Source organism: Phodopus roborovskii, unplaced genomic scaffold (genome assembly GCF_943737965.1).
Source record: "Phodopus roborovskii unplaced genomic scaffold, PHOROB, whole genome shotgun sequence".
Taxonomy (NCBI): domain Eukaryota; kingdom Metazoa; phylum Chordata; class Mammalia; order Rodentia; family Cricetidae; genus Phodopus; species Phodopus roborovskii.
The window spans coordinates 2,584,628-2,604,693 of NW_026126619.1; positions in this window are offsets into that span (position 1 = coordinate 2,584,628).

Here is a 20,066-nt window from a genome sequence, read left to right on the forward strand (position 1 = left end):
ATCAGCAACAGAAGTCATGCGTAGAGGCAGGCACCCACCGTGTAATTTTAAAGGGAGATGGACACTTCAAGAGAAGTAATAGTATCGCCTGCTGAGAGAACGGAAACCAGATAGAATTCACGGAGAAATGCAAGATGCTAATAAGCCAAGAAGGTAACTATTTACTTCAAGAAAGCCAAAGGCAAATGATCAGAAAAGAATAAATAGGTAACTAACTGGAGGCAGACAACAAGTAAGGAACAGTGGCCCTCTATGAGTCTTAGCTCTGTAAGAGGGTCTTATATGCAGGTTATTTTAAAAAGAGGAAGAATCACAGAAGATGACCAACAGGAAAACAGCTTTGTCTTGAGATGGCATAGAAGTCAGAATTAATGCATTTTGGGGTTTGTGGTGCAGAAAGATTCTATTTCATATCACTTTATCACTTAGAGAAGACATACACCCATGTGCTGAGGTTGAATGGGACCATGAACTTGAGGACAATAGGAAGGGTTTGGGTAGTGTGTGGGAACTGGGAGAAAAGCTGAAGACTCAGAAAAACATAAGTGAATAAATTGCTTGGAGACATCACACGGTAACCCTTCGGGGATTAAGGAGTGGGAGATTATTAAAGAATGGGTTACTTCCTGTTGGGATTCCCCTTGAAACCAAAAAAGAAAAATTATTGTTGTTAAACCTATAAACCACATAGCGCAGTCATCACGATAATTAAAATAAGTGAGTTACCCTTTGCAAGAAACATTCCTCAGAATTCTCCTATATCTACATGACAAATAGTTTCCCATCATACTTTTTAAACTCTCATCATTCTGTATTTATAGCTTTTTTTTAATTGTTAGGATGCCCCGGTTACAGAAACGCAAAAAGAATGCTTTTATTGTAAGACTAGCGCTGAAGCAACATTTTCAGCTGTTGTTGACAAGCGTGATTGGCATTCCTATCCCTAGTCACCATGCTCTTACTTCTGACACACATTCTGGAATATTCTTTTAATGCGTGTATTGTAAAATTTTAATTTTAAAGCACATTTCAGCTGCTTAAGAGAGTGACCATTAGAAACATATAGAGAATACTTTCTCTTTATACATTCCTAGCATTTACTGTGGTCCTGTCTACTTCATTATTATCTCGTTTTTGTTCACTTGTTTCTTTCTTTCTTTGCTTGCTTCCTTGATTGCCTGTGTACTCCCGATGCTTGGAAATATGTAAATTTGCAATCACCACATGGTATGACTTTTAAGAGGACTGTATGAGAAGATGGTTGGCAGGAGTAGAAGGCAGAAAAGAAAAGAGAGAAATTCAGGGTAAGCACGATGTGGATGCATTGAGTAGTTGTACAAAGTAGTCAAAAATAAAGAACAGTAATGATCTTACAATGGTATTGATTTTGATAGTGTCAATGGGTCTTTGGCATCCAATACCTAAGTTTAGCTCTGAGTTCTGCCTCCTATCAGTAGGTAACTTAGGAAAATTACTGTCCTCCTTGGAATCTACTAAGATAACGAAACATCAGTATTACAGTGGATCTTAATCCCTAATCATGATATTGTATACTGTCATAACTACCACTATTTGTGTGGAAATATAGAGAAGACCTGTTCCGGTTGAAGGCTCATTTTGTTAGCACTCTTTTGAGGGAATACAATTTTACATGGTGCATGTGTTAGGGCCAGACAAAGTACCATATTGTAATTAGAGTCTGTGTCATCAGCTTAATAAGCTAGGGCTATTTGCAAAGGATGACTACCAAGAAAACCAGAAAGAAAATTTCTTGACACTGGACAGGGAAGGAAAATAAATAAATTGCTTTATTCCCTTACTATTTTTAAAATTAGATGCCCTGCCTATCTGTTTCTGAGACTACTCACTCTACTTGGGCCAGAGACTATTTTCATGACTGGGTTAAATAGCAAGCAGATCTGACTGGAAAGGCTGGCAGACCTGGTAATGACTTACAGAAGGAGACCGTGGTGCCTACTTGTCTGAATAACTTTAAGGACTTGGCAGATGATTCTCGAGGACTTTTTAATTGTAGTCCTCAGAAAACTAGACGATAGCTAATGACCTCTGAGTGTGCTTTCATTCTTGAATCTCTGAGAACACAGTCTTGGTTTACCTTAGTATGATATATTTTACATATGATGTGAATATGATTCATTCTAATTGCACATAGCATTGCTGCCAAGGATGGCTATGGATAGGGCTCCTAACAGTCTTCTCCACAAGGCCATGGCCCTGCGTGTTGTTTAAATTAGCCTTCCATGCAACTGCTAACTCCCGTCTAGGGATGATTCAAGCCAGAAACAGTAATTTTATTTATATGATGTCTTGCATAGAGGGCAGGCTAGTAAAAGAAAAGCAATTCTGGAGTGGACAATGGATTAAATCAAAGCTGTTTTGTACAAGGGATATATCCAGTGGTGTATGCTAGAAACTCTCCCCAGAGGCTTAGGGGGATGTTGACAATATTAATTATTCAGCAGGCAGCTTATCCATTTTCAGAGAAGTCAGAACAATGCTTAGTAAACATATGTCTCAGGATAATACCATCCAGCTGAATGATACAGCGCATAACTGCTTTAGCTGTCATGTCACTGGATTTTAAAAAAGCATTTTCAAGGCAATATTTCATCAGATAGAATCAGTTCAGACAGTTCAAAAGTTCAGCACAGGCATACTTCATAGCTCCTTTTGAAATGAAGAAGGAAGGCTGAGCGAGAGGGATACTTACATCTGACTCCACCGGGATGGCAAAATATACACAGTGGATTAAATACGTTTAGCTCCTGTCTACTTTCAAGTCTCTTCTCTTGCCTTCTACCCCTAAATGATGTCACTGACAGAAACTGCATTTTATGTCAGGGGTAAAATAGACTGACTTGTTGATTGGGTTAGCAAAAGCATGTTGCCACTTATTGAAAGGAAACCAAAAGCTTGTTTTCATGAATGAAGTCATAAGTAATTTTGCCTGATGGGAAGGAGTCGGTTGAAAGTGGTATGTTAAAGGGTTTTGATAGATTTAAAGGGCTTGATGGATGTTAACAGCAGCACGAGAGAGAGAGCTCTTCCCAGTCATGTTTTATTGCTTTATTCTGTCCTCAGAATCGAGCCTTTCAAAATACGATACATTTGCTGGAGCAGAGGAAAAGTTCTCCCACAGAGAAAGGCTATGACAGGATTCTCTTTGTTCATTCGGTGAAATGCTATTGGAATAGACTGTGCAGATATACCTTCAGAGTTGGCATTTCTATAATGGAAATGATGGCAATAATGCCATTCTGTCTAGTGTCTCATTTCTGGGGGAGTCATACTATTAGGAACACTAATGCTAAGGGGAAAGGTTTTGTTTCTAAATCTCAATGAATGTCATTCTTTGGTTGGGTTGACTGTGAAAAACTTCTCAATCTTTGGCTCTTTATATCCTTTCTGAATTCCGTGGTGAGCCAGAGTAGCTGGATAAAAACATAAACGGCATTCCTATTGCACTTCCTGCAAAGGGTTCCCACCCCTCTTCACTCTGTGGGCTAATCACCAGGGAGGCTGGTCTTTGACTCAGACTAGATTAAAAATGGAGAAAAGTTGTTCCTAACAAGCATGAAAAAAATCATTTCCATCTTAAAACGCATCCTTGTGCTTAGAGTAGACATTAGGCTCATGTTCTGGCATTTTTCAGATATTGAAGAGATGGTGTTAGGAAATAAGGTTTTATCTGTAGGAAGATTGAGGAATAGAAGTTGATGAGCTAGAGGGAAGTTTAAGTGTAATTTAATATGGAAAAAAATGAGTATTTTGTGTTTAGCTTCGAAAAGGTTAGGCTGTGTAAAGAAATCTGAAGCATTCCTGTGTCTCTTTCATAAGAATGTAACCCTAAACAGAACAAATCTTACAAATGCTTCAACTTACCACTATGGCTTATAGTCAATTATGGAAATGCAAGAACACTAGAAGTTATTACATCATCAGGAGTTTGTTTGTTTGTTGTTGTTGTTGTTGTTGTTGCTGTTTAGGATTATTAAACTTTCTGCCAAAGCTGGCACAGAAACGTATACATTGTCCAAAGCCTCCTCAAGATTTTGAAAAATCTAGGTGATCACACAAATATCCAAATAAGAAAGAAAAGAAGCCTACTTAAAAAGTTGATATGGAGCCGGGAGATGGCTTAAAAGATAAAAGACACTCGCTTTGTAAATCTCACAACCTGAGTTCAAGCCCTGAGATTTACACAAAAGAGTGCAGCTGTAGTCACAGTGATGAGCATATGTAGTCCCAAGCACTTCCTTCCGTGGCGACACGCGGAGAACAGGAAAGCCAGGCACATGCCTACGCGGTGCAGGACCAGAAATGATGACAGGACACCTGCCTGAAAAGATGTGGACAGACTCCTAAAAACATGTCCCCTAGACTCTGCATGGACAATATGGTACACATATGGCTTCCCATACACACACACCTCTCACACACATATGCTAACAATACATAACCCCTTTTCGATTGAATGTAAAGTGTCAATGACAATATTGACAATGTGGCTTTCATATTTTGAAAAAGTTGAAGTTTTTCATCTGTACAAAGATTTCTAAGAACACGTAGACTATAATGAGAAGGTAGTCCTTATCATGGGCTTTGTGGAAACAATCACATGATTTTGAATAATTTGAAACCCCCTATATTGCCTTGCCATGTCAAGATTACACTCAAGTGCTTGTAAATACACTTGTATTTTAATACACACACACACACACACACACACACACACGTGCACATGCCCCACTATGATTTACCAAGGTCTATAAAGGCGTGATGACTATACATCACTGAGACTCAATCACTAAAAACCTCTAAATCTTAATATGTAAAGATTAGATAGAAACATTCATTATAGAAAAAAAAAAAAAAACAAAACAAACTATCCTATCCCAACCCATAGAGGCAGACTGAGAAGAGAACAAACATCCTGCCAACAAGTAAGACATATGATTTTTTTCTAATGCCCTCTGACCTTTTCTAACCTTTTATCCTATTCCCCTGCATTATTTAATACCTGTACCCATTTTTCCTATGCACTCAGATGTGAGCTGCTCAGGTTGCATACCTACAATGGAGCCTGTTTTCAATAAGAATCAAGACTTAGCAATAATATTGTGTTTAGAACAAATATTGTTCCCGTCATACAGTGTGGCAAGTACATTGGAAGTGAGCTATGTAAGCCATGAATGTGTTACAAACATTTTAAAGAAAACTAGCAAGGGCAAATAAAAGCTAATATTTGTTAAGTACTTTATGTCATCTCTCACCGATAGAAACAGAGAAAAAAAAGCATTTGTGTACTGCTACCAAAGAATGGTATCTTCTTTCTAGTTTATGAATAGCTCAGGGTTATTGCCTATAGCTGAAGAAATAAATTGATGGTTTTATCTAATGTATACATTAATAATTTATATTTTCTGAATACTTAAAATTCCCTTAAGCTAGTTCATACATAACACCCACATGAATATTACATATTATCAATAAATAAATGTTCATCAAATGTCTCCATTGAACTGACACAATTCAATAGAAGATATATGAAAATATATAGAATGATCTATAGCCTCATTGAACTCCTTGTGTTCTCTAGTAGTCAACCGTCTTTACATTGGAGAAGCCAAATAATAATTCTGTATTAATAATGATGTTGACTGGGTTTATAGTACCAGGCCTCAAATCTAATCCAAGAGCAACTGGACCAACATGCCACTATTGCACAAAGGCATCTTCCCTGGCATGCAGGTATTTTAGTTCACAGAATTCACAGCTGATTAAGGCCACTGTTGTCCCCCAGAAGCCTCCATAGCACCTTCTGTCACATTGACATTTAGCCAATATGACACAGTTTCAGCCCAGTTCCAACTCTGTTTTGCAATCACAGTATATAGTGGCAAAAGTGTTTTTTTTTTTTCAGCAATAGGGTTTTATAATCTAGTTCTGATGGGCAAGCAAGCAGAAAGATGTAAAGCTAAACTGTCTGGCGGACTCTAGAGCAACTCTAACCAACAGCTCCTATGGTAGTATCCCATACTTGGGGCCGGGGTTTTTCTTGGTATCCTACTGCCTCTAGAAACAGCATTATCTAGCCATGAAAGACATCAGACACTTGATAGAGGAAGGGCTTTGGGGACCCATCTTTTAACTGAACGACAGGCTACTAATGTGAGAGGGAAGGGAAGCCACTGTCTTTTGCTCTGTTCCTACTGGTGACCCCACAAGCTCCAGAGGATGATTCAAAACCTATAGTCAAACAGGTGGACCAGGTCTTTGAGTCACAAACAAAACAAGGCGTTAATGTGGGGAGCTGGGAAGAGGAGGGTGGGGCATGAGTGAAGGGTGAAGTCGAATTTAATGCATTATACATGGTAGGAAATTATCAAAGAACAATGTTGACGAACTAAAAATATATGTATGACCATGTAAAAGAAAAATGATTCTTCCTAAAAATAGAATGTATTATTGTTTCTGCCCCTAAACCCATAGGATATTACTATTCAAACAAAGATGGCTGTTAATATTAAACATACATGAGATGTAAAATACAGAAATGGAAACAGATACATATTTGTGCACATGCATACATTTTCAGTGTTCAGCATTAATAATTCTATTTAGGTACTATCTGCATGCATAATCGTATCTGGAAAAAACATTAGGTGGTTTGAGATATTTCTTTTAAATATAGTAATTGCTCTCTCAAAGCATCCCATCGCCCATAATCACATCTTCATTGATTTCTCTAGTTAATTCGTTTATCGAGATTTTTTTTCCTTTCTCCTTAACTGACAAATAAATAAAATTTGTTTTTCTTTAGAATTGAAACTACCTCTGGATTTGGTCTTAAAGAATATTATGGCTGATTTATGGGAACCTAGATCTAACACACAGCGTTCATCCACTGTCTCTGGCTACATTTTCTGCAATTGATGTCTGCAAAGTTCCTTTCCAAGAATCACATTTAACAACGCTGACCAAATTCAAAGCAGCAAATCGCCTTTCCTAAAGTATGTCTGAGGCCTGGACATGTAAGATAAGATAGTAGAAGATGACACGGTGTGTCCAATTTGTCTACAGAAATCTTCACCACATGATCAATGATCACAACTAATGGAAATATGGTTTCAATTCTCCTATTGACAGATGGTCTAGCCTGTACTCCCAAGAGATACATTTCCCTCTGCCAACCTTTTTTCTTGAAATAAATGAGGTTGTATGTGTGACCCCGCTGACCTGCTGATGTTATTGTATCATACCACATCTGCTTTCACACTGAGTTTGTGTTTTTCTACAAAGATATATATATGTATGTATGTATGTATGTATACCTTTGCAAGACAGTATTTTCAACTCAGATTTCAAAGGACTCACTTCAAATCCAGAAGGAAAACATTCAAAATTTCAATGTGCCTTTTCCCCCACACAACTAAGAGCTGTTATCCATCAACAGTCATGCGGATAATTTAGTGTAAGGTGGTTAATTGTTTCAATAGAGTATAATGGCCCTATATTTAACTATGACATAATTCAATCAAAAAAGATTTTCGGCCATCCATTAAGCTGTCAAAAATCACTTTCCTTTTCCTGCCGCTAGGCCCACAACACTTAAGTACTCAACTCGACAACCAAAGTACCCAAGCTACAAATCAGATCCAGCTTTAACACGATCCCAGTATACCCCTGCCCCAGAATTGAGGGAACTAGTTAGAAAACTCCCCAGGTTACTTTGGCTACTACTCTGGCAATTTATCATGTATTATATTCTTGTGTCTATATATCACGGGCATATCTGCCTGAAATTTTTATCTTTCTCCCAGTTCCAGCTGTCTGGACTTTAAAATCTCCTTGTTCCATACCTTACACATCTTTTCTCTTACTTGAGAATAGTTGATAATTGGAAGTAGATCCTTAGAAATCAAAACTATGGATATGTTTTACATTTACTCACATAGAGACACATGGCGATTGTTTGGAAACAAGGCCTAATTTAATGGGCAGCACTGTGCTTTGCAAAAAAAAAAAAAAAAAAAAAAAAAAAAAGTTGCTTTGTTCCAGTGGATCTTTTATCTAGTGTATGATCACAGTTACAGGGTACAGCAAAATTGTGTCAAGAGGTGAAATTTAGAGAATTTTAGAACAATGGTCATATAGTTCACATAGAAAATGGCTTTGAAAGCAGCTTCAGTGACTATATAAAATACTGTGAATCAGAGTACTTGACACCTGCCAGCCAACGTAGGGACAAGAATGTGATACATCTTTATCATGGCTGAGGGGAAATCAGGGGCAGATCCACATATTTCAAACTTAGCTTCTTTTAAAATAAGAACCAGACGGAGAGCTTAGAATTGGTGATTTAAAAAAAAAAAAAAAAAAAAAAAGCCTGAAAAGGAAATACTTCTGTTAGTCAAAGGTGGTGTGTTTCCAGTTTCTGGGAAAATCCCATGCAAAAATAATCCCTAAAAACATTAAAGATGCAAATTCCTCAAGCCATAGCCCTTTCATCACCAAATAAGGCAGCCCACCCCTTGTGGGTTATCTAATCAGCAATACGTGCTAAGATACATCATTGAGTCCCCACTCATTCTCTCCTGGGGGAACATTCATTTCCCCCGCCTTGGCCTGTGCTGTCTCTTGACATATTTGTTTTTAGATGTCTGTTTTTGTGATGCTATGGTTCAGTATCAAATCAAGGTTTGCTTGTCAAGTCATTTCATTTTGAAACACAACCTTTAAGACAAGAATGTCAGAACGTTTTTATTTTTAACTTCCTTCAAGGCTTGCAAAGCATTTGGAGATCAGAGATCCTTTTCCTTTGGGGGAGGTTATTTTTAATTTGCTCAATTTTTTTTTTTAATTAAAACACGGCCTTTTAAAATTTGGACAGCACAGCCCTCAGCAGTTAGCCAAATGAAATCAAGAAATCCCTGTATCCATTCCTTTTCCCTTTGAAGACCGAAAACCATTACAAACAGCAAAAACAGAGACCAAACACATGATTATTGACATTTAGAAAATGTTAGATTTTTCAGGGCCAGAGTAGCTGAAGTCACACATATGGACCTAAAAAAATGTTTATTTTGTATTTTACTTTATTAATAAGCTATGAAGTCACTGGTCCAGTATAACAACATTTTATTGAAATTTACTAAAGTTATGCTCCTGTTCTAGTGTTTTTTTTCCTTTTAATATAGTTTTATCATTTTAAAACATTTTTAATTTAAATATATTTTGATCATATTCTTTCCCTTACCCAAATCCTTCCAGATTTTCTCCCCCTCCTCACCCACCCAATTTGAAGTTCTTTCTCAAAAAAAAAAAAAAAAAAAAAAAAAAAAAAAAAACAAAAAAACAAACAAAAAAAACCAATATAATAACACACACACACAAAACCAGGAAAACAAAATAAAATAACATCCCCTCCCAAAGAGAAAACCCACACCAAACTCTGACTAAATGAACACACACACACACACACACACACACACACACACACACTGCAGTCCATTTTGTATGTTGGTCAATTTCTTCTGAAGATGAGGCCTGCCCTGGAGTGGTTGATACCCCCTGCTACTCCACGAGAGGGAACTGATTTTCCCTCTCTCAGCAGGTGCAAGTGACAATTCAGTTGTTCACCTTTATCCTAGTGGCAGTGGCTAGCCTTCCACTCACTGATTCACCCACTCACAATTTCGTTCTCTGAACTCAGCAAAAGAAAACATAATAAGATAGAACGAAAACTATCACATCAAAGATGGACACGATAAGCCAGCAGAAGGGAAAGAGCCCAGGAAAAAGCACAAGAATCAGAGTCCACACACTCAGGAGTCACACTGAAATCCCTAAACTAGAAGCCATAATGAGAATTCAGAGGGCCTGGCGCAGACCGACCTGTGCAGGTCCTGTGTGTCTTGCTTCAGTCTCTGTGAGTTCCTATGAGCTTTGCTCATATTTTTTTTTTTTTTGGAGGGTCTTGTTTTCTTGGTGTCCTCCATCCCCTCTGGCTCCTATACTCTTTCTGCCTCCTCTCCCATGCTTACCCTACTTTCTATAATCCATAAGTTCACTTTCATTATCTTCCTTCAGAGTTTGAAGATCAAGAGAAGCCTGGAAAACAAACCAAAACAAACAAACAAACAAACTAAAAAACCCACCATAGACCAAAAGGACCTGAAGAGCAACAACACCCAGACACAGCATACATTTTCGGAACAAGTCATTTAAAACAGACTTCAATATAATGGTTGGTGCAACTCTTTTTATATACAAACCTTTGTGAGAATGTCCCTTAAAACTGTCCTGAAGTGTACACTTATTTCAATATAAAATATCCAATGCTTGAAGCACTTTTAAAATGTATCTGACAATGTCAAAAGCTAAGAGGCACCTGAGCAGCCACAATTCCAGGTAACCATTTTAGTTAGTGGTCCCGAACCTACAGGTCGTGACGCCTTTGGGGCTTGCATATCAGATATCCTACAGGTCAGATATTTATATTACAATCCATACAGTCATATAGCAGCAATGAAAATCATTTTGTGGTAGAGGTCACCACAGGCCATGAGGCCCTGTATTAAATTGTCACAGCATCAGGGAAGATGAGAAAGACTGGTTTAAGTATTCTTCTCTTCCCTTCCTCTGTCCTTGACTAGAAATACATCTCAGCCATCAGGCCAAGCGTTTGCTGTATGCTCTACTAGATGAAGGGGCCTAATATTGTATTAGGCTTATATTGGAGCTTAAAAATATTCTGGGATTTTATATTTTTGTTTGGAGGATTGCTATCTTTAAGTCTTTGTTGTTGTTGTTGTTGTTTAAGCTTAAATATTTTAACTCTCCATTTTCAAATTAACTTTTTCAAATCATAATAGGACAATGAGAGGAAATATCCTTCGATTCTCTCAGCTTATGTCACCTCTGAAAAATAGGAATTAGAAGCAGACCTCCCAAGGGTTTAAAGGAAGTATATGTGGAAGGTATGGTGGCTATTTTTCTTACATCTTTGATAGAATAATTCTCAAAAGGAATTTGAGAAAAGACATGTTTTGGGTTAGACTTTAAAGAGATACAGGCCCTCCACCACGATGGGAAAGCTATAATGGCGGAAGAATAATGTGGCTGGTCGGATTGCATCTGCACTAAGAACATAGATGGAGGAATAGGTAATTAGCCACTTGTTCCTTTCATTTAGTTTGGCCCTCCAGCCCATGAGATGGTTTACCTACACTCAGGTAAGTTTTATTCTTTTCAATTAAATTTCTCTGGAAACACCCACATAGTTATACCCAGAGTTATACATAATGAATACCTTTCATAAGTGTTAATCCAATTTGACAGCCAAAAATCAACCATCATCTCTACCCCTTATAACACTGACATTGAAACACATAATTCTAGATCATAACATGTGGACCACCAAGATAATGAGAGGCTGCCAAGCCAGATGATCTGAGTTGGGTCCTGGAAACATAGAAAGTGAACTGAATCCTACAACAAAATTCTAGACTTCCCCACAAATATGCATGCATGCATGTACATGCAAACACACGCCCACTCACGCAAACACACACCCGCGCACGCACACACACACCCGCGCACGCACACACACACCCGCGCGCGCACGCGCGCGCACACACACACACACACACACACACACACACGCGCGCGCGCGCACACACACACACGTAAATAAAGCTATAAAAAAATGTATAAACCAGTATTTGTTTCTATAGGTCCTTGGCCTTATCATAATGATAAATGCCTTAAATTCCTTCAGGCCAACTTAAAAAAAGTCCTAATTGTTAATCACCCAACACCATTAAAAAGTACCAAGACCAAAGTCTTTTCTGAGACTCAAGACATCTTCACTCACCACGTATCAGAATTTTAAGAATATACTTACTTCTGTAAATACTGTGAAGAGTAAATATTCCCATTCCAAAATAAAAGAGGAATTTAGGGATGTCCCACGGGGGTGGGACATGATGAAAATAAGAAGGAAATATAACAGTGCAAGCACTAAACCCTGATGCTTTGTGTCTGGGGCTCTTGGTGGCATCACCTGTATCATACGGTGGTCCACCTAGCAGCTCCACCCCTAAAGTTCAGGAGTGTGCCACCCACATGACCCCTAAAGTCAGCTGGCACCACTCTTTGCAAGAAGATTTCACAGGCGAGTATCTCATCGCCCAGACATTTCTAATAAGACAGGGTTTCCATTGCAACTTGGGCTTCATCTTTACAGAACCATACCATGTGTGGCCTTTCATGTTTTGTTCGTTTGTTTTTCTGGTAGGGAATCCAATCCTGCCATACAATGTCCAGCCTCAAAGCATCCATGACCCCATAACGCCTGTGGTTTGCATCCCCGCAAATCCAGCATGTGTTGACAATGATTCCAAGTTATGTTACTAGCTCAAAATATCATCCGGCCTCCTCTGTTACAGCTGCCGTGGCCTCTGTGTACCCTTCTGACTGACCGTGTCAAACACTTGTTTCTCCCATCCCTACCTGCCCCGAGTCTACCCACAAAATGTGTTCTCTTTCCCAGGGACATCCATCCATCCTGCCTAGATCTTTTTCCTCCTATTACGTTGCCCAGTCCGGCCTCGATACGCGGGTTTATGCCTTGTCTTATTGCATCTTGTTATGCCATGTTTGCTTGGTATCGCTGTGAGACCTGCTCTCTTCTGAACTGAAATGATCAGTGGATCTGGGAGAGAAGAGGGGACAGAAGGGTACTGGGAGGAGTGGAGTTAGGACAGATCAGGGTCGGGATGTATTGCATGAGAGAAGAATAGAGTTGCAAAACTTATTTTTGACAGGGAATAATATTAGCACTATTCCTCCTTTCAATACAATTCACATTTGTTAAAATTGAAGCTGTCAATTGGGTGGGGTCTTACACTCAAAATACCTTTCATATTGTCCGCATGTACAACACCAAGTTTCTCTTGCCCTGCACTAACCTTTTTAATAATTACAGTTGTGTTAACCCTCCATGTATGCAACGTTAACCCCCCACTCTCTTCTTTTCTCCTCACCCAACTGCATAGAATTTGTGACTTTCTGGTCTCTCCTCGCACTGTAGATCTAAGAATTTTGCACAGTAACCATGCCATGGTCCACGTGTTATGTTACCTTGAAGTCTCCTCTGCCAAATCACAGTTGCTTCTGAATTCAGAATCACTCGGGACACCGGAAAAACACACCTAGAGTAAGACTGTAACCTGAGTTCCTCACAGAGTCCTTCAGTCCCATCTGCAATGTCATGAACAAGGTTGCTATTGTCCACATTTCTATCAGAATTCCAGGTTTGCACATTCCCTCAGAATTAGTTCACTAAGCTCTGATTAAAGTATTGTAGGGCTAATCTAGCCCAGACTTTTACCCATTCCTCCTAGAAACAGATTCCAAAGACCTATAAACCGCAGGGTCAGGATTACCATACTAACATCCTCCTGGCCAAGTACAAATGTTCTATACTAGTTAGTTTTCTCAGTGCTATGACAAAAACCTGTCAAAGACATCGTTTGGAAAGAAAGACTTATTTAGACTCACGGGATACAGTCTATTATAGCAGAGAAGTCAAGATGATGGGAGTGAGAGCAACTGGTGTAAGTAAATCTACACAAGAAGCAGAAAGAGAGGGATGCTAGCACTCAGCTCCTTTTTCTGTCTTCGCTCATCCCAGATCCCAGCCTATAATTTGGTACCACCCACATACAGTGTCTTTTCCCCCTTCATTTAAACACCTTCACAGATACACCATCAATGCCCTAAGTGTGTCTTAAGTCCAGTGAAGCTACCAGTCAGAACTAACCATTGTGTGATATAAGCCACAGTACACCGTCCATCTCATTCACAACTCTAAATCCTGTACAAGTCCCGTGATAAAATCACAGTAAATATGACTTTCTGCCCTTTGCCCTCTGCACTGGTTTTTAGAGACCAGCCTTTGCAGGTTAGTTTTTGCCTTTTCTTCAAGGATCATAACAATTTACAACCATTGGTACTCACACATGCTCTGCGGAAACTCTATAAACCCAAACAAACTCATATTTAAGTATGCAAAAAGTCATGCACACATTAGAACTCAGTTATTATCACTTCACATTGTAAACCACTTGTGTCCTTGACAATACACCCTCAGGTTTGAAATAGAAAGTATAAAATCACATATGTAAGTTCAACTGGATGCCAGCCAGCTTGACTTTGTAGTTGTTGCAAATTTTAAGGAGGAGACGACATCATCTATTCAAACCACAAATGCTAGTGAAAACATTTCTCAATTAGTGTGCCTGGGTAGTATACCAATAATGTGTTGCTTCATCCATGTATTTAACAAATATTTACTGAGTTAGTCACTGTTTTAGGTTGTGGTGGTATTACACAAGGGTACAGAAATAATACGAGATTAGACATCTGCTCTTAGAACCTTCACAAATTCTTTTTGAATCCAATATACTTATAGCACTTACCACTTTCATAGAATTATTACAGAAATTTACAGGCAATATGTCTCATGAAGTCAGCTTGCCTCTTCTTCAGTGGGATCCTATTTTAAGCATGAAACAAAATATTCCGTTGCTATGATACTCAGTCTTATTTTAGATTTAATTATGGCAAATGGATGCTACAAGTATGGGTATGATATAAGAATACTTTAAGTTTCAGCATCTTTGCATAGAGTACAAACTTTTATTGAAAATCAATGTTCATCAAATTAAATAATGAAGATTTTAACAAAAGATGTTGCGTCTTCCCTAAAACGCTAACTTCTCAACTATAATAGTAGTATACTTTATCAAACTGAAAGGCAATTGCTGCACGAATATTTTATTAATGTTTACAAATAAAAGTAAGAACTGCACCACTATTAGCCTACTTGTGATGTCTAAAAGTGTTTTAAGAACAGAGAAAATAGTCCAGTTTTGCTATTGTCTTGATATTGGAAAATAACTTTGCATAGGATATGACAACTAATCCAAAAGTGTCCCCACCAAAATGTACCCCAGTCGCCTTTTCCTTGGATGCCAAAACTCTCACAAATAATCACCTAAGAGGGAGCAAACTGTCCAGAAAGAAGGAACTCATAAAATCTTAATCCAATTACATTACAAGTGAGACAATCAAGGATGACATTTTAAATTTTAAAATCAATCTCTGCCCACGGCCTTGGAGAAAAACATGATTTCTAAAGTGGATCATCAATTATCCGTGCGCATTAGTCATAAGACAAGTAAGAAGTTCTTCTCCACTCTGGGAGCTCATTTCATTACTAGAAGAACACTTCCAGAAGAGGCTACGCTTTTGCAAACTCAGACTAGTCTCATGTAGGGATCCATCTGGTCTCAGACAAAGCAGAACCGATGAAGTAGTCTCTCTCCAAAGAATACTAATCAGACTTGTATATAAACACCATTGCACTCCAATTTTTAGCAGTGTGGAGACCAAACATGTCCCTGGAAGTTTTACATTTTTCAACATTAGCGGTAGGAATGGCAGTGGATGAGTAAAAGGATTCTTACATTAGGAACTCTGAACTCTTTAAGGCAGAGAAATAAAGTTGTATCTTGTATTTTTGCAAGCATGCCCTCCCATAATATTACTGTGTCAGAGCACATGAGCACAATTGATGCTGACTGCTCGCCGTGGTGATGATCAAAGCACAGAACTCTTTCGTTCCTCCCTGCTGTCCTTACAGGCTGTGAAGTGCAGGTCAGCGTGGAGTCGCTTTCCATTGGTATTGTGTTCCTTTGAAATGACAATATGACTCCAATAAAAACTTTACAGAGCCAAGTGTGTTTCTTCTCTCTCTTGATGGTAGCATTAGACCAAGAGCTGGGTAAGTTAACCTCCTGAGTCATGAAATTTCAATATATAAAAACAGATTCTGTCATTCACCAAAGCACATGGTAATAGATTCAGCCCAAACCCAGACTTCTAATGAAAGCAAGGCTAAAATGATGTAGGCAGTGTCTAAATAACACTATCTCTTTTTATTGTTTTGTTTTTTGTTGTTTGGGTTTTTTTTTGTTTGTTTAGTTTTTTGTTTTTGTTTTTGTTTTCTTTTGTTCTTAATTTTTTAATTTCACAGTCTTATTCTGTTAGAGTCTACCTAGAAACAACTGATCTCTAAAAGTAATATTTATCAAAATTTACTTTAAAAAAATCTTTTCTTAAGCATGTTTTGAACATTATACAGTAAGCCTTCCATATCTTACAGACTTCCCATACTTCCCATGTCAGATTCAAGCAACTGCAGTTTAAAAAAATAAAAACAAACAAAAAACAAAAAGCATCGGGGGAAAATTGTCTCTACTGACCATGTACAGATTATTTTACTATTATCCCCTAAACAATACAAAATTGACATGGCATTTATGTTGCATTAGTTCTTACAAGTAATCTATAGATAAAGTATACGTACATACTATGTAGGTAATTAGTATGCTCTGTTATCTAAAAGAAAAACAGTCATGGACTCCATGGAACCATTTTTCTGGGGATACTGGAAGACACTTATATTTACATCTTTCTAATAATACTTTTAATAAGCTTCTATTTGTGCAAAGTTTACATTGTTCTTAATTGTACTTCTCTCCTAACTCATAAACTTTAAATAAATAAGATTATTTCACTCAATAAAATTTGCAACAAATTTTAATAATAAAAATCATGTAAGTTTACCACCATTATTTTAAGTGCCACCATGGAAAGTTATACAGTTCCAATAGTGTTTGATAGCATAGCATAACATTTAAACTGAATATAAGAAAAATAGGTATTTACTTTCCAGGATATTTTATAACTACCTAATTCAACCAATGGCTTAAATAGTACAACTGATTGACAAATCCACATGCATATACCCATCCTTGAATACTCACTGCAAATTTAGATTGGACAATTCAATTTTAATGTAGTAATTACTGTCAAATTAATGTAGTGATTACTATGTCACAACTGAGCTTTTAGTAACTTTTTTTAATATATATTCTCCCAAACCATTACCACCACACTGCTGAACTTGCCCTCATCCTCTTCCTTTCCATCCTCCTCCTTCTTCTTTTTGCATTCTGGACATGCTTCCAATTATTCAAAACAAAAATTGAAATCAATCTTGACTCTAATCTTTCTGCCTCCACACATCGAATTCTTGAGTCACTTGTCAGAACCAACTTGTCCAGAGCAGCAGGATCTCTGGCTTGACTTAGCTGCTTACTACATCCCCTTTTCTATCTGTTGCAGTTTTGGCATCTCCAGGAAGCTGAGTTTTGGATGCAAACAGAGAAAATGACCAGAGGAAAACCAACAAAAAGAAGTAGGATTTGACAGACGTTTCTGCCTAGTAGTAATGTCCATTCCAATATGAAGCTCTGAGGCTTAGAGGAGGCCAGGTATGGTGGAAATGTTGATTCACAGCTTCAGCACTGAAACCCTGATTCAAACAACAACTGAAAATTCAGGGCCAGCCATACTTTCCACATCTGGAGAAGTAGGTGTTTTCTTTCAGGAAGCACCCTGGCCCATAGGACCACCTGTTCTTGCTGCCCTCCCATCTACTCCACACACAGAAGATTTTGAGATGTGACTCAGTCATCAGTGTCATCATGTCAAATGTGCAGAAGTCCCCAGCTGATGGGAGATGTAATTCTGTAAATCTGTTTCTCTTATTGGTTAATGAATAAAGAATTGTTGGCCAATAGGAAGGCAAGATAGGTGGGACTAGGAGACAAGGAGGATTCTGGGAGATGTAGGAGGGATTCAAGATGTAGAGGCTTGAGAGAGAAGAGGTTCAGACTCTCTCTCTGGTAAGATAAGACCACATGGAAACACTCAGATTGATAGAAATGGGTTAATATTTAAGACAGAACTAACCAATAAGAAATACTAGTAACAGGCCAACAGCTTCATATCTAATACAGCATTTCTGTGTGTTATTTGGGGCTGATGCAGCTCTGGGACTGGGCTGGTGGGAAAACTACTCGTAATACCCAATAGTTTCCTATGCCTTTCAATATAAAACTGTGACATAATAGAACATGCAGCTGCCTTTAATCTCAGCACTTGGGAGGCAGAGACAGGTGGACCTCTGTTACGAGTAGTTTTCCCATCCGTCAGTCCCACAGCTACGCCACCCCAAATAACACACCGAGACTCTGTATTTAATATAATGCTGTTGGCCAGGTACTAGTTTCTTATCGGCTAGCTATGTCTTAAATATTAACCTATTTCTATTAATCTAAACACTTTCACGTGGTCTTATCTTACCAGAGAGAGGGGGCCGGTGGTTCTGCTCTCTCTAATCTCCCCATGTTGACTCCTCCTCACTACTTCCTCTCACCTCCTTGTCTCCTAGTCCCGCCTATCTTGCTTTCCTATTGGCCAATGGTGCTTTATGCATTAACCAGTATGAGAAACATATTAACAGAATGACATCTCCCATCAGACCTCTTTGAGTTCAATGCCAGTCAGGTCTATAAAGCAAGTTCCAGGACAGCCAGGACTGTTAAACAGAGAAACCCTGTGTAACCCAAAAACTTTTAACTTGAAGAAGTAGAAGGAGGAGAAGATGGAGGAGGACAAGGAGAAGAAGAACTTAACACTTTACTCTCCAGCTGAACTATTCCAGCCTTCATTCACTTTAACCTTACTGAATCCTAAAAGCAAATGATACAAGGCCAGTACCCCAGAGTAGAAGCTGGCAGCTATTTAGAAATACCTATAACTAATAGGTAAAATTCACACCATCTTCTAGGGGTTAAGCCAAGTATTACTAAAAGTGTTTTTAGAATTATCCTATTTATTTATTATGTATATGAGTGTTTCACTTTCATAAATACTTTAACACAATGTGTTTCTGATGGCTACAGCAGTTAGAAAAAGTTTTCAAATTACCTGAAAGTAGAATTATGGATGGATACAAGACACCATTTGGGTGCTGGAAATTGAACCTGGGTCCTTGGCAAGAGGAGTGAGTGTTTGTAAGCCCTGAGCTATATCATATCTCCAGCTCCCCAAATATGTTTGTAGGCCACAATTCCTATGCCTTTGTTTAAATGATTCTAAATACTTAGCAGAAAAAAAAAATGTTATTTCTGGACCTGCAGAGATACCAACAAGTATATTAGTTTTGAGTTAGCTATATGGAAGTAGCAAAATGGTCATAAAATATTCATATTCACTGCCTTATAAAAGCATCATGAACTTAAGGTTTGTAGTAATAGTTTCTGCTCTTCCTTATAGCTTAATTAACATAAAGATATCCTAGAAAAGAAGAAGAAGGCCGTACTCAAAGCATGACTCAAAGGCAAGATTTGGTATCACACAGTGCAGTCCATTTAAACCTTTTTACTCTTCTGGCTACCATGGGTTAATGATCTCCATTCAGAAGGGAGCAAAGAGCTTGAAATCCCTACCTCACCTTTGCCTGACCTTGAATTCCTGTATCCAATGTATCAAAGCAGATTGATGAGTGACACCTAGCCCTACTGACTCAGACTAGAATTTCAATTAATCATACCTTTAAAAGCCCATCATTCTCTCGGTCCTTCCACGGCCCTGTCTCCTAGAAAACTCAAGACAACTCGAGGATATAAAAAAGCTGAATTTTTCATGGGTATGTTCATAGTCATTGCAATAAGCCTGTCTGCTACTGTCAGAGTAAAGATGTGTCTGGGATTTACTTCCTAATCACAGAAGGATCTATTAAATAAGAATTCATCAAAGTAAGTGATACAGAGCAGACCGTTGTGTGGGGGAAGGAGATGAGTACTGACCTGAAATGAGTGACCTTGATGGCAAAGTAATTTATGAGTATAAGTTCTCAGGGTACTACAGAAGTCTAAGCATCAAATATCCACTCAAAATTTGAAAGCAGACATAGAAAAATACCATAAAATATACATAAACTCTCTTTCAGAAACCATTACATATATGCTTATAATTTTAAATGCATGCATTTTACATGAAAATATTAAATATGCATTAAATTGTGAAAGGACAATTGCTAGTAATATCCATGAGGAAACCGC